This window comes from Hordeum vulgare, chromosome 5H (assembly GCF_904849725.1).
Source record: "Hordeum vulgare subsp. vulgare chromosome 5H, MorexV3_pseudomolecules_assembly, whole genome shotgun sequence".
Taxonomy (NCBI): domain Eukaryota; kingdom Viridiplantae; phylum Streptophyta; class Magnoliopsida; order Poales; family Poaceae; genus Hordeum; species Hordeum vulgare.
The window spans coordinates 195,009,265-195,023,316 of record NC_058522.1 but is presented as its reverse complement, the minus strand read 5'-3'; the positions used below and the strand labels follow the sequence as shown (position 1 = coordinate 195,023,316).

Sequence of the window (14,052 nt, the reverse complement as noted above, 5' to 3'; positions counted from 1 at the left end):
CAACGGAACTGGTCACTTGAAGCGAAACTGCCCCAAGTATTTGGCCAATAAGAAGTCGACCAACGCCAAACAAGGTATATTTGATATACATGTTATTGGTGTGTACCTCACCACCTCTCAGAGTAGTGCCTAGGTATTAGGTACCGGTTCTGTAGCTCACATTTGCAACTTGAAACAGGAATTGCGAAATAAACAAAGGTTGACGAAGGATGAAGTGAAGATGCGTGTGGGAAATGGTTCCAAGGTTGATGCGATCGTCGTCGGCACGTTCTCACTTCATTTACCATCGGTATTAGTGATGAACTTAAATAATTGTTAGTTAGTGCATGCATTGAGCATGAACATTATATCTGGATCTTGTTTATTGCGAGACGGTTACTCATTTAAGTCAAAGAATAATGGTTGTTCTATTTATATGAGTAATATATTTTATGGTCATGCACCCAATGTGAGGGGTTTGTTCATGTTGAATTTCGATAGTGATGACACTCATATCAATAACACTGAGACCAAAAGATGTAGAGTTAGTAATAATAGCGCCACTTTCTTGTGGCACTGCCGCTTAGGTCATATTGGTGTAGAACGCATGAAGAAACTCCATGCTGATGGACTTTTGGAGTCACTTGATTTTGAATCACTTGACACATGCGAACCATGTCTCATGGGAAAGACGACTAAGAATCCATTCTTCGCAACAATGGAGTGTGCAAGTGACTTGTTGGAGATCATACATACTGATCTGTGCGGACGGATGAGGATAGAGCTGTGCGGTGGATATCGTTATTTTCTCATCTTCACTTATGATTTGAGTAGATATGGTTATATTTACTTGATGAAGCACAAGTCTGAAATGTTTGAAAAGTTCAAGCAATGTCAGAGTGAAGTTAAAAATCATCATAACAAGAAGCTCAAATTCCTACGATATTATCGAGGAGGTGAGTATCGGAGTTGCGAGTTTGGTGCGCACTTAAGACAATTTGGAATTGTTTCACAGTTGACACCACGTGGAATACCATAGCATAATGGTGTGTCCAAACATCGTAATCGTACTTTATTAGATATGGTGTATTCTATGATGTCTCTTACCGATTTGTCGTTATCATTTTGGGGCTATGCATTGGAGACAAATGCATTCACTTTGAATAGGGCACCATCAAAATCCATTGACACGACACCATATGAACTGTGGTATGGCAAGAAGCCAAAGTTGTTGTTTCTTAAAATTTGGGGATGTGATGCTTATGTAAAAAAGCTTCGGGCTGAAAAGCTGGAACCCAAAGTAGGAAAGTGTGTCTTCATAGGTTACCCAAAAGAGACAGCTGGGTATACCTACTATCTGAGATCCAAGGGCAAAGTGTTTGTCGCTAAGAACGGGGCTTTTCTTGAGAAAGAGTTTCTCTTGAAATAATTGAGTGGGAGGAAGAGAGAACTTGATGAGGTTGTAAAACCTTTGATTGAACCACATGGTGGTATAGGACAGAAAGAAGTTTTTGTCGAAGCTACACCAGTTGAAGAGGAAACTAATGATGATGATCATGAAACTTCAGATCAAGTTGCTATCGCACGTCATAGATCTACAAGGGTACGTAGTGCTCTAGAGTGGTACGGGAATCATGTCTTATCGATCTTGTTCTTAGACAACAATGAGTCTACAAGCTATGGAGAAGCAATGGTGGGCTCGGATTCCAACAAATGGTTAGACGCCATGAAGTCCGAGATAGGATCTATGTATATAAAGAAAGTATGGATTTGGAAGTGTTGCCTGAAGGCCGAAAGGCCATTAAGAACTAATGGATCTTCAAGAAGAAGATGGACGCCGACAGTAATGTGACCGTCTATAAAGTTCAACTTGTGGCAAAGGGTTTTTCACAAGTTCAAGGAGTTGACTACGATGAGACTTTTTCACCTGTAGAGATGCTTAAGTCTGTCATAATCATGTTAGAAATAGCTGCATTTTTCGATTATGAAATTTGGTAGATGGATGTCAAAACAGTGTTCCTTAACGAGTTTCTTAAGGAAGAGTTGTATATGATGCAACCGGAAGGTTTTGTCAATCCACAGAATGCTAACAAATTATGCAAGATCCAGCGATCCATTTATGGACTGGTGCAAGCATCTCAGAGTTGGAATCATCGCTTTGATGAGGTGATCAAGGCGTTCGGGTTTATACAAGTTTTTGGAGAAACTTGTATTTACAAGAAAGTGAGTGGGATCTCTATAGCGTTTCTAATATTATATGTGGATAACATCACTACATGAATCAGCTATTTTGACGACATGTATAATCTTTGCCGTCAGCAAATCATCGGGGCAGACGGCAAACAGGAAGTTTGCCGTCATGTCAGACGGCAAAGCGATACTATCGCCAAAAATCACGAAAAGCAGACGGCAAAAAAACCACATGGCAAAAATAATTATGCCGTCAACTATATGGGCAGATGATGGCAAAGAGACGATTTTTGCCGTCTACTTACGCTACAGATGACAGCAAAATAGATATCCACAACTGCGTCTAACCGGTCTAAACAGCACGCAGTTTTGCCGTCTTGAATTAGCAAGGGCAGAGGGAAAAACTTAACGTTGCCGTGAGGTATGGGTACAGAAGACGGCAAAAAACCCAAGTGGCGCACTGGATAAAAAAACACACCGGCTAAAAAAAACAAAGCCCTCCCTCTCGCGACTTGCTCCTCTGGTGAAAACAATATCTAGGGTTCCCTCACCGGCCGCCGCTGCCACAGGTGCCACAGACGCCGCCACATGTGCCCTCCCCGGCCACCGTCGTCCGTCTCACCGCCGCTCCATTCTCACCGGTGTCCAACCCGCCGCTCCATTCTCACCGGTGTCCAACCCTCGCTCCGTTCTCACTGGTTGGGCCTCCCTCCGCCGCCGCCAGTGCCTTCCCCGGCTGACATGGCGGGAGGGTAGGCCACCCCACCACTCCATTCTCGCCCCACCGCACTCCCTCTGTTCCCCTTGGCCAGTCTCCTGTCCCCCAAGCTTCCCCATTCCCCTTTCCGCTACCTTCGTCGGCGGCAACTCCCGACCAACTCCGACCAGTCCATGCCTTGCCGAACTTTGATGACACCCTATCCTTCTCCTAGATCCATTCCACGGCGTGGAACTGTCGATTCACAGCCCCCACCACAAACCCTGGCTGCCAGAAGGGAGAGCTGGGGGAGAAAATTTCGAGTTTTCGTACAGGGATGGCGGCGGCGCGGCGGCGAGTGGTGGTGGTACAAGGATACCCGCTTCCCTTGTGTCTGTCCAGCAGGCCGCTACCCTCACGGGAGCCGGCGAGCAGGCCGCGGGTCCATGGACGACGGACGCTGGAGTGCGTCCTCGGGTCTGCAGGACAGTCAACGAGCGGTGGGGGAGCGCCGCTACTTCCGGCATCGTCGTCTTCCTTTCTTGTCCTGCTCTCCCCTCTCTGGGTAGTGCTACTCCACCTCGTTTGTTAACTCTGAAAGTGTGATTCTAGAGTACACAGTTGTAGAATCTGAAGATTTTGTACATCTGAAGTAGTAGGATCTGAATATTCTTGTTACCATAGAGCCATCATTTCAAGATCGTTTTCTCGTGGATCAAGGACCAGTCTACGACTTCAAATGTCTAGTCTTCAGTCCGCCAATCATCTATTGCAAGGCCACCTTTGCCATCACCAAACAACTGTCAATGGCACTGCATTCAGTCCGCCAAATTTGCAGAAACACTTTGACTGATTGCAAATTTGTGAATATGTGTAACTTTATGAAATGTGTAGCTTAGCTGAAAGTAACAATTTTGTCTGAATTTTGTAGCTTTATGAAATCAATTCTGAAGATTAAGGACACATCTACTTAAAGTTCTCTTACTTTGCTGCTTTCTTTCCTGCCCGATAACACTAGATTACACAGCTCAACGATTGTCGAAATGTGTCCCTCCGCCTCTAGTTTTGATCTGCTTCATTTCATATCATATCATATCATTCAGTTGCTAGTTTCTGATTTTTTTTTCTAATATGAATTTGAATGTGCAGATTTAACACTTGAACTAAAGAGACCAAAGACCAGAGGCACAAGTGTTCAGTATGAACGAAGGCTCTGAACTTGATCAACCATGGATCAAGTGTTCAGTACTCATGCTGTGAACTTTGGCCCTCAATACGAAATAAAGGCTCTGAACTTGATCAACCATGGATCAAGTGTTCACTATGGAGCACAACTGCTTTCTGCCTTTACAGATCAATTTGAAACTAACTACTGTTGATCCCCTGCTTAATTTCACAAAAGGAGTAAAGAACAGAATGATCTCACTCAACCACACTATTAATTTCTCTGTGTTTTCCTTTCACTGTAGATCTACACTATTGTTTCTTCCTTTCTCTGTTTCTTGCTCAATTGAAATTAATTTCATAGAAGTAACAGCAGAGGTAGTGTTTTACTGATGTTTGCTTATTGTTGTTGCTGCTGCTGAAGTGTTGAACTGATGATTGCTTATTGATGCTGCTGTTGCTGACTGCTGTTTTCTTATTGCTGCTGCTGCTGATTGCTTATTGTTGCTGCTGCTGACTGTTGTAGTGCTGTACTGCTGTTTGCTTATTGTTGTTGGCCTGCTGCTGCTGATTGCTTATTGCTGCTGCTGATTGACTGCTATTGATTGAATGATTGGTTGCTGCTGCTGCTGATTGACTGTTTTAATGCCGAGGTCCGACAGCAAGCTTTTAGTCAATTTGTCATGGTTTGGTTGTGTTTTGCTGTTTGTCAAGTACCATTTCAGATTATTATGATCTATCTCTCTCTAATACTAATAGACTGTTGTTTGTTGTGTTTTGCAAGATGCGATGACATGGATTTGGTTTGGATGGTCAATCAATCACTTGAATTGAAATAGGAGACAACAGACAACAAATGGGGTAGTATTTCTTTCTCTTTTCTATCTTTAACTGCATATTACATGTACATTTATATTTATTTTTTATATATACTTGACGTGTCCCCGATGGGCTATTTTTGGAAAAAAGCCGTATCCCCTGTCCCCATATGCGTGTCGCCCTGTCCGTGTCGCCGTGTCCGTGCTTTTTAGGTTAATACCATCTATGTTTATATGCACTATATCTGTGTGATACTTCCATAAAAAGTATATGGTGTTACACCACCAAGAAAGTATATAAGGGAAGTAGTTTCCCTTTGTGCAACATTCTTTATGTTTGTGGTTATGTTTTCTATCCCACTTTTTCAGTAAAATATTTATGTTATCAAATCCATTTTTGACATGCAACTATAATCTGTGCTGGCAGGTTTCATAGTCTATTCTTGCTTGGCTATAGATCTTGCACTTGTTTTAATGTTATGGGTTGTTCACCATACCGAGCAAAGTAAAATGCTCGCATATGTTGCAATATGTTCACTATTCGGGTCTCTTACGGTAGGTTTGCAATACATCATACCAGGACATGAGTTGTTCAAATTGATTTCTAATGCCCTGATGACACAAACATAGTCTATATTTACCATGAAATTTTGTGGCTTTGGTGACACAAACATTGGATCCATTTTGGGGTATATTCCACTAGAATTAAACTCAGGAAAGCAAACCAAAGTTATAACTTGGTCTTGAATTGAAGTTTGTTCTTTGACCAACATTGGGTCTTCTCTTAGCACGATTGGCCTTCCACCAATCCAGTCTATCAAAAAGGAACATATACTAAGTAAGAACTACTAGAATTAAAAAATAATTTGATATACAGCAGAATCACTAAGTAAAAGAAATAACTTCAAAGGAGTGATAGAATAGTAGATAGATATCCTTCAGGAGAAGCCTAGATAATCAACATACCTTTTTTGCATGGAAAAATAGTTTTCTGTGTGTTCTGTTAATAAAGGAGGAAATAATTTAATAATCTCCTTGGTTCTACCTTGAAATAACATAAGATAACTCTGTACTTATTTGGTTGATTTAGGCAGAAGTAGCTGATCCGATAAGCTTGTTGTTCAAAAAATCATACACAAAATGACCCGGATTACATTCAGCATGTAAGAGCTCTCTTAATTCCACGTCCGATAGCCATAATAGATCTCTTGTCTTCTAGCTCTATCTGCAAGATTGTGAGCAAGCTTGTTCTGGTCCCTACCGATCCAAGCTTGTGAGCAAGTGCTTCAGGGCCTCTTTAGTGTCAGAAAAAACAGAGAGCATCATGGACCTATTAGTCGTATCTTGTTTCAGACCCTGCACCAACAACCGACAGTCTAACTCGATACTGATTGCACGGTGCACCATTTAACAGCTCGCTAGTTCCTTCAGATCGACCAGAAGCGCGGTACCCTCGGCTTCATCAATGCTGTTGCAGGTTCCGATGCCGTGACCTATAGACAGAAACACCAGGCCCTCATCATTCCTGACAATCGATCCCATCAAGCACAATCCCGATGTAGCATGAAAAGCAGCATGACTTCGGTGACAGCAACAACCGTTCATCCCCATTCTGACTACTGCTAGATTTTCCTTTCTCAGACTTAGAAGTGTTCTGACAGGAACAATCCTCCTACTGTATCTATTAGTCCATCCAGCTAGTACTGCATATACATGTTCAAAATCAATGTCATAACACGGTGCATAGCACAAAATAAGATTTGTGAGTCTCCCTGCTTGAAGATTTTCTATGTGTTCCTCCAATTTTATCGTGTGCCAAGAACTGGAAAACCTTTATTTATTGTGTGCCAAAATTTGACATATGTGCATGACTTCATCTTGTAGGTTGTCATACGGATGTTCTTTGGACTACGATATTGACATGAAGACATTTATCGTAATGCCAAATTTTATGTAGTAATGCCAAATATTATGACATGGATTATATATATGATGTTATATATATGATGTATATATATGTTGTAATGCCAAATATTATGACATGGATTATGGATGTTATATATATGATGTATGGATTATGGATGTGTTATATGTTGTATGGATTAAGGATGTTATATATATGATGTATGGATTATGGATGTTATATATATGACGTATGGATTATGTTATATATATATATATATATATATGTTGTATGGATTATGTTATATATATACATATGTTGTATGGATTATGTTATATATATATGATGTATGAATTATGTCTATTTATGCTCTTTGCTGTCATGTTCATGACAGCAAACAAAATGTCATATTTTGCTGTCATGTACACGCTAGGAAGACGGCAAACAATAGATCATATTTTGTTGTCATGTACAGGCTAGGAAGACGGCAAAAAATAGACCATATTTTGCTGTCATGTATAGGTTAGGAAGACCGCAAAAAAATGCCATATTTTGCTATCATGTACGGGGTGAGGAAGACGGCAAAAAAGGCTAACGTCGTCCGTTAGCTAGGTCGTTTCGTCTTCTGACCATTTTTTTGCTGTCTACCAAAGTAGCTGACGGCAACATAATTCCACTGACGGCAAACATTTTGCCGTCTGCTGTCCCGGCCGCTAACGGCAAAGACGCCCTTTGCGGGCACATGGTCTGACGACATTATTTGCCGTCATGGGCTGACAGCAAAAAATTTGCCGACTGTAATTCGCTCTTTGCCGTCTGTAGCGTCCTGGCGGCAAAATGCTTGATTCCTGTAGTGCATATTGATGATTGGAAACAATATAGAACTTTTGGGAAGCGTAAAGGATTACTTGAATAAAAGTTTTTCAATGAAGGACCTGGGAGAAGCTGCTTACATATTAGGCATTAAGATCTATAGGTATAGATCAAGACGCCTAATAGGACTTTCACAAAGCACATACCTTGATAATATTTTGAAGAAGTTCAAAATGGAACAATCCAAGAAGGGGTTCTTGCCTGTGTTACAAGGTATAAAGTTGATTAAGACTCAATGCCCAGTAACTGTAGAAGATAGAGAAACGATGAGTGTCATCCCCTATGCTTCAGCCATAGGGTCTATCATGTATGCAATGTTGTGCACAAGACCGGATGTCAGCCTTCCCATAAGTATGGCAGGCAGGTTTCAAAGTAATCCAGGAGTGGAGCATTGGATAGCGGTCTAGAATATTTTGAAGTACCTGAAAAGGGCTAAGGAATTTTTTCTTGTTTATGGATGTGACGAAGAGCTCGTCGTAAAGGGTTACGTTGATGCAAGCTTCGACACTGATCCGGATGGCTCTAACTCTCAAACCGGATACGTATTTATTCTCATTGGGGGTGCAGTAAGCTGGTGTTGTTCCAAGCAAAGCGTCCAAGCTGATTTGACATGTGAAGAAAAGTACATAGCTGCCTTGGAGGCGGCTAAGGAGGGTGTCTAGATGAAGCAGTTCATGTGAGATCTTGGAGTTGTGCCGAGTGCACTGGATCCAATGAATTTGTTCTGTGACAACACTGGTGCCATTGCTCTAGCCAAGGAACCAATGTTTCACAAGAGGACCAGAAACATAAATTGACGCTTCAATGCCATCCACGGTTACATCAAGGAGGAGATCATAAATATTTGCAAAGTTCACATGGATTTGAATGTTGCAGATCCGCTGACTAAGCCTCTTCCACGAGCAAAACATGATCAACACCAGAACTGTATGGGTGTTGGATTCGTTACATTGTAAATCACATACAGATGTGAAGATAGATTATTGACTCTAGTGCAAGTGGGAGACTATTGGAAATATTCCCTAGAGGCAATAATAAAACAGTTATTATTATATTTCCTATTTCAAGATAATCGGTTAGTATCCATGCTATAATTGTATTGAATGGAAACACAAATGCATGTGTGGATATATAGAGAAAACATTGTCCCTAGTGAGCCTCTAGTTAACTAGCTCATTGATCAAAGAAGGTTAATGTTTCCTGGCCATGGATAAGTGTTGTTAGTTGATAATGGGATCACATCATTAGGAGAATGATGTGATGGACGAGACCCAAACTATAAATGTAGCATGTGATTGTGTTATTTTGTTGCTACTGTTTTCTGCATGTCAAGTATACGTTCCTATGACCATGAGATCATGTAACTCACTGACACCGGAGGAATACCTTGTGTGTATCAAACGTCGCAACATAACTGGGTGACTATAAAGGTGCTCTGCAGGTATCTCCGAAGGTGTCCATTGAGATAACATGGATCGAGACTAGGATTTGTCGCATCGTGTGGTGGAGAGGTATCTCGGAGCCCACTCGGTAATACAACATCACAAACAAGCCTTGCAAGCAATGTGACTAAAGAGTTAGCCACGGGATCTTGTATTATGGAACAAGTAAAGATACTTGCCAGTAACAAGATTGAAATAGGTATAGAGATATCGATGATCGAATCTCAGGCAAATAATATATCAAAGGACAAACGAAATATTATACGGGATTAACTGAATCCTTGACATAGAGGTTCACCGATAGGATCTTCGTAGAATATGTAGGATCCAATATGGGCATCCAGGTCCCGCTATTGGATATTGACAAGAGAGTGTCTCGGTCATGTCTACATAGTTCTCGAACCCGCAGGGTCTGCACACTTAAGGTTCGGTGACGTTTCAGTATAGTTGAATTATTGATGTTGGTCACCGAATGTTGTTCGGAGTCCCGAATGAGATCCCGGACGTCATGAGGGTTTCCAAAATGGCCCGGAAACGAAGATTGATATATAGGAATGTTGCATTTGGCTTCCAGAAAGATTTCGGCCATTATCGGTAAAGTACCGGGAGTGACGAATGGATTCTGAGGTTTTACCGGGAGGGGCCACTCACCCGGGAGAGAACCTAATAGGCCTATGGGTGGCGCACCAGCCCTTAGTAGGCTGGTGAGGCCAACCCAATAACCTATTTTGGCTAAAGGCAAAAATAATAGGAAAAAGGAAAAAAGGAAGGAGGTGGACAAGTGGGAAGGGAGTCCTTCACCAAACCGAATTGGAGGCGGACTCCTCCCCTTGGCTCGGCCGAACCCTCCTACTTTGAGTAGTAGGCAAGGCAACCCTCCCTCTTGTTCCACCTATATATAGTGGAGGTTTGAGAGGCTTTTTCCATCCCAAGCCATAGTGCAGCCCTCTCTCCCTCCACTACTTCATGGCACCCCGTAGCTAGTTCGGTACGGCACGGCGAAGCCCTTTAGGAGTAGCTCCACCACCATCACCACCAGGCCATCGTGTTGCCGGAGAATTCAGCTACATGTTCGTCTCTCTTGCTGGATCAAGAAGGCGGAGATCGTCATCGAGCTGTACGCGTGCTAAATGCGGAGGTGTCGTCCGTTCGATACTAGATCGGGACGGAGTTCATGGGACGCTTGCGATTGGGATCGCGAAGACGTTCGACTACATCAATCGCGTTTCTTAACGCTTCTCACTTAGCGATCTACAAGGGTATGTGGATCCGATCTCCCCTCTCGTAGATGATCATCACCGTGATAGGTCTTGCGTCTACGTAGGAATTTTTTTGTTTCCCATGCGACGTTCCCCAACATCGTCGGCACTTGCATGAGATGATTTGGCACTTAACGTTCATCATATATGCATCTGGCTCCTTCTGAGGGAATACCAACTAGGACCACAGGAAGCAATTCTATTGCCGGAGTAGTGTAGTGTGTGTCTTCGATCATCCAGTCAAGTACCCATGTGTTGATATCATGTGCTTCACCAGAGATGTTCAAAGTTGCATAGAATTGAAGAACTAGTTCTTCATTCTAGTCACAAGTAACCATACAGAACAACAAGAGTCCAGCTTCATGAAGAACATTTAGGACTGGTGTGAAGCATGGGATGAACTCCATATAGGCATGAGGAACTTGACGGTGCTGGAAGAGTTTGTTCTTCTCAAAGAGCACAGCATCGTAAAGGTTCATATGTGTTGAAGTCCGGAACCTCTTGCATGTTATCCTTGGAGTGTCATAGGGATTTGCACCCATAAAGAATTGATGTTCATCATAAAAATTCTCCTTGAGGAATGTGGGTCGATTTGTTCCTTTGTATGGCTGAAGTGGCTTCGGCTGAAGATTTGTCTTGTATCTCCCAACAAGTCCTCTTGGCATGTTTTCTATCTGAGGACCTTGTGCCAAAATAACCGCTGACTTAGATTTTGAACAATGGGCTCATCAGCAGTAGCCTCAGTGGTGATGATGTCAACCTATGGTTCCTCGGGCAGAGGAATTTGAGGTGCGGTTTATTTAGCCACTAATTCTTCACACAAAGGAATTTGCGGAGCAGGTTCACCAGCTACATTCTTTCTTGTAGTGGACTCACGAACATGTGCAGCAATATCTTCAGTCATGGTTTCTGTTGGCTCAGCAGTTTGGTCAATAGATTCTTCAGCTGATGCAGCTGGTATTTACTCCGGAATAGATTACATCATAGTAGGATGTTCATCAGACCCTTTATGAATTTCTCTAGTGATAGCAGGGGACTGGGGAATTTTATGGAGTGGAGTGGTCAGTGGTGAATTTGGGTGAGTTGTTTCACAAGAGTCATCACTTATCATCGGGGTGGTGCAACCAATGTCCACATCTTCTTAATTTTCTTCTACTCCCGCCTCTTTAGCAGATAACTGGGCAGGGGTGATGATGCTTGAGGGGTTGAAGTGTTTAGATCCACTTCAATTTCTTTATTAATCGACTCTGTGGAAGCAGCAGATCGAGTTTCTTCATCCAGTTCCAGAATGACATATTGTTCACCAAATGGTACCATTTAGTAAGAAGGTATCATAGTGATGGGAGTCACATCAATTAGTTCACTTGAGGAACTTGGCAAAGTTCTCAAGCGTTTGACTTCACATGATTATGTGCTTGTTGATGCTTTCCACTTCCGAGCGGCTTCCTTTTCAGCAGCGTTTGTCTTCTTCGCTTATGATGCAGAAGGAAGTATCAATTTCTTCACCCTTGAAGATTTTGTTGTTGGAGACGAGGGTGAAATTTATGTTGATTCTGCAGGCACAAGTGATGCAATCGACCTGATAGTAGCATTTTCCTCACGCGCGGAAATTTCTTTAGCTGGCCTGGCAGGTTCCTCGGGAGCAAGAGTGGAGGTTTCCCTGACAATATCTTCATGCGCTGCTATTTCTTCAGCAACCATGAAAATTTCTTCAGCCGCTGGAATTTCTTCAGCAGGCTGAGCAATTTCCACAAGCTGAGTGGAGGAGCTAGCGTGAGAAATTCATGGTTGTGATGGCGTTGCAACCCTGGTGTTGTGTTTAGTGATGGCCTTGGTTGCAAGGATAACGGACCTGATCTTGGCACCTTTCCAGTCTGCATGGTATCGACTGTATTCATCACTTAGATTTCTTATCTCAGTCTGCACAGTGATGAGTTGTTCAGGAGTCAAGGAGTGAAGGTTATTCTTCAAAAATCGTTCCTTCTAAGTCTACTCCTTTCTGGCCCTTTTGGCCTTTTCAACTTTCCATTTTTCTTCAGCAACAAATGTCATCACCACATGGCTTGGCCCGGTTGGAAGTTGCAAATTGTCAATTGGTGTTTGTGGATTTTGAATACAAACATCAATGAAGTCTAGCACAACCCTGGGGTTTAGCATCACATGAATGTTGGTGCCCTTGGCCTGAGAAACTCTCTCATGTTTGCTTCTGATGATCTCTGCAAGTTCATCATCATCAGCTTCATCATCCTTAGATCGTGAGGGAACATTGAGGACCACCTTGTGAGGACTTAGTATTTTTCCTCGTCTAGCAGTCATATTTTTCTTCATGGTAGCACTTGAAGAGGTGAGTGCAGAGCTAGAGGGAGGTGTTCCTGAGGAAATTTTGGTTCCGAATGTTCCCTGACACGTTTCAAGTTACACTCGCATTGAGGACTTTGCAGCAATTGTTTAGGAAGTTACAGCCACATTTGGAGGTGATTAAGGAATTTGAACTCGAAGACTTATTCTTCACATCAGATTTCTTCATCACAGCTCACATTGGAGCTATTGAAGTGGCAGGTGCTTCAGCAGTGGATGAGGTGGCTGCAGAAGAAGTAGTTGCAAGGTTGAATTGCCTCACTTCTTCTACAAACATCTTTTGTAGCTTGGCCTGGCGTTTTGCCCATTCTATGGGAAATTCTTCACCACTAACGATGCTGGTGGGATCAGCAACTTGGCCTTCAGCCAGTGGAGGCTTTGGACATGGAGGGTTCACAACGAATTTCTTCATGTACTTAGGAGTAACATATCGGTACTCCTTCCATTCCTTCATCCATCTCCTCTCAATCTTTCGATGCACGTTTTACGCTTCTCCATATCTCCTTACCATAGATTTCCTCATCAAGAGTGCAGTATTCATCATAGATATCCTTAGGGATATCAAATGACATGTTGGTCTCTGCCTTCTTTTCTCCTTTCTGAGGTCTTTTGCCTTCAGCCATTTTCTTGAACTGAGGAATTAGTGCTTTTGATGATTCTAAGGAAGTGTGCAAATTTTCTTCATGGAACGTTGCAAATGAGTTAAGTTGATGAGAACCTAGAGATTCATTAGCAGGCATTTTTTACATGTGAACAAAGTATATGTGCAAAGAATTTGAAGCGGTCAGATGCGTTCTCAGAAGTTTTTCAAAAAAATATCAAGTTGAGGAATTTGGCCATTAGATTTCTTGAAGAATTTCGCTAAGTATTCTTGCTATAGGTTCTAGAGTTGTGTAGATTCAAAAATTTACACAGTTGAGGAATCTTCGAAGAAATTCATGACTTAGTAAATGGTTCAAGAGAAATGAAGTTGATACTAGTGTTTACTAGATGATTGGCAAGTAATAAACACATTTTGAAGAAATTATAAGATCAAAAAGATCAAATAGGGCACTAAAATTAGCTTTTATTAACCCTAGTCGAAGAACAGGGCGAACACGGAGTGAGAAAAGAAGAAGACTGTCAGTTCAGATCTACTACGCCCTAACTAGGTGGAAGAAGACACCAACGGCGGCGGAGAGTGAAGATTACCGCGACCGGCATAAGTACGGCGACGAGGAGATTGAGGCAGCTAAGCTCGTCCTGTGTGGCAACAATGAAGAATAGCGGCGGCGCTGGGTCTGAGGTCAAGTGGGAGTAGTGGCGGAGTAACTGAGATAAAGGAGGAGTGAAGGGGGTATTTATAGCTGAGGTAAAAAAGTGTTCAGCC

At 42.4% G+C, this 14,052-nt stretch overlaps 1 long non-coding RNA gene across 1 annotated transcript; it reads left to right on the top strand.

Moving 5' to 3' along the window:
- The first annotated feature begins 3,341 nt into the window (after positions 1–3,341).
- Positions 3,342–6,636, top strand: LOC123395248. Its single transcript, XR_006609688.1, has 3 exons — positions 3,342–3,431; positions 4,016–4,891; positions 5,276–6,636. It is a non-coding gene; the product is annotated as an uncharacterized LOC123395248 (long non-coding RNA).
- Positions 6,637–14,052: the final 7,416 nt, after the last annotated feature.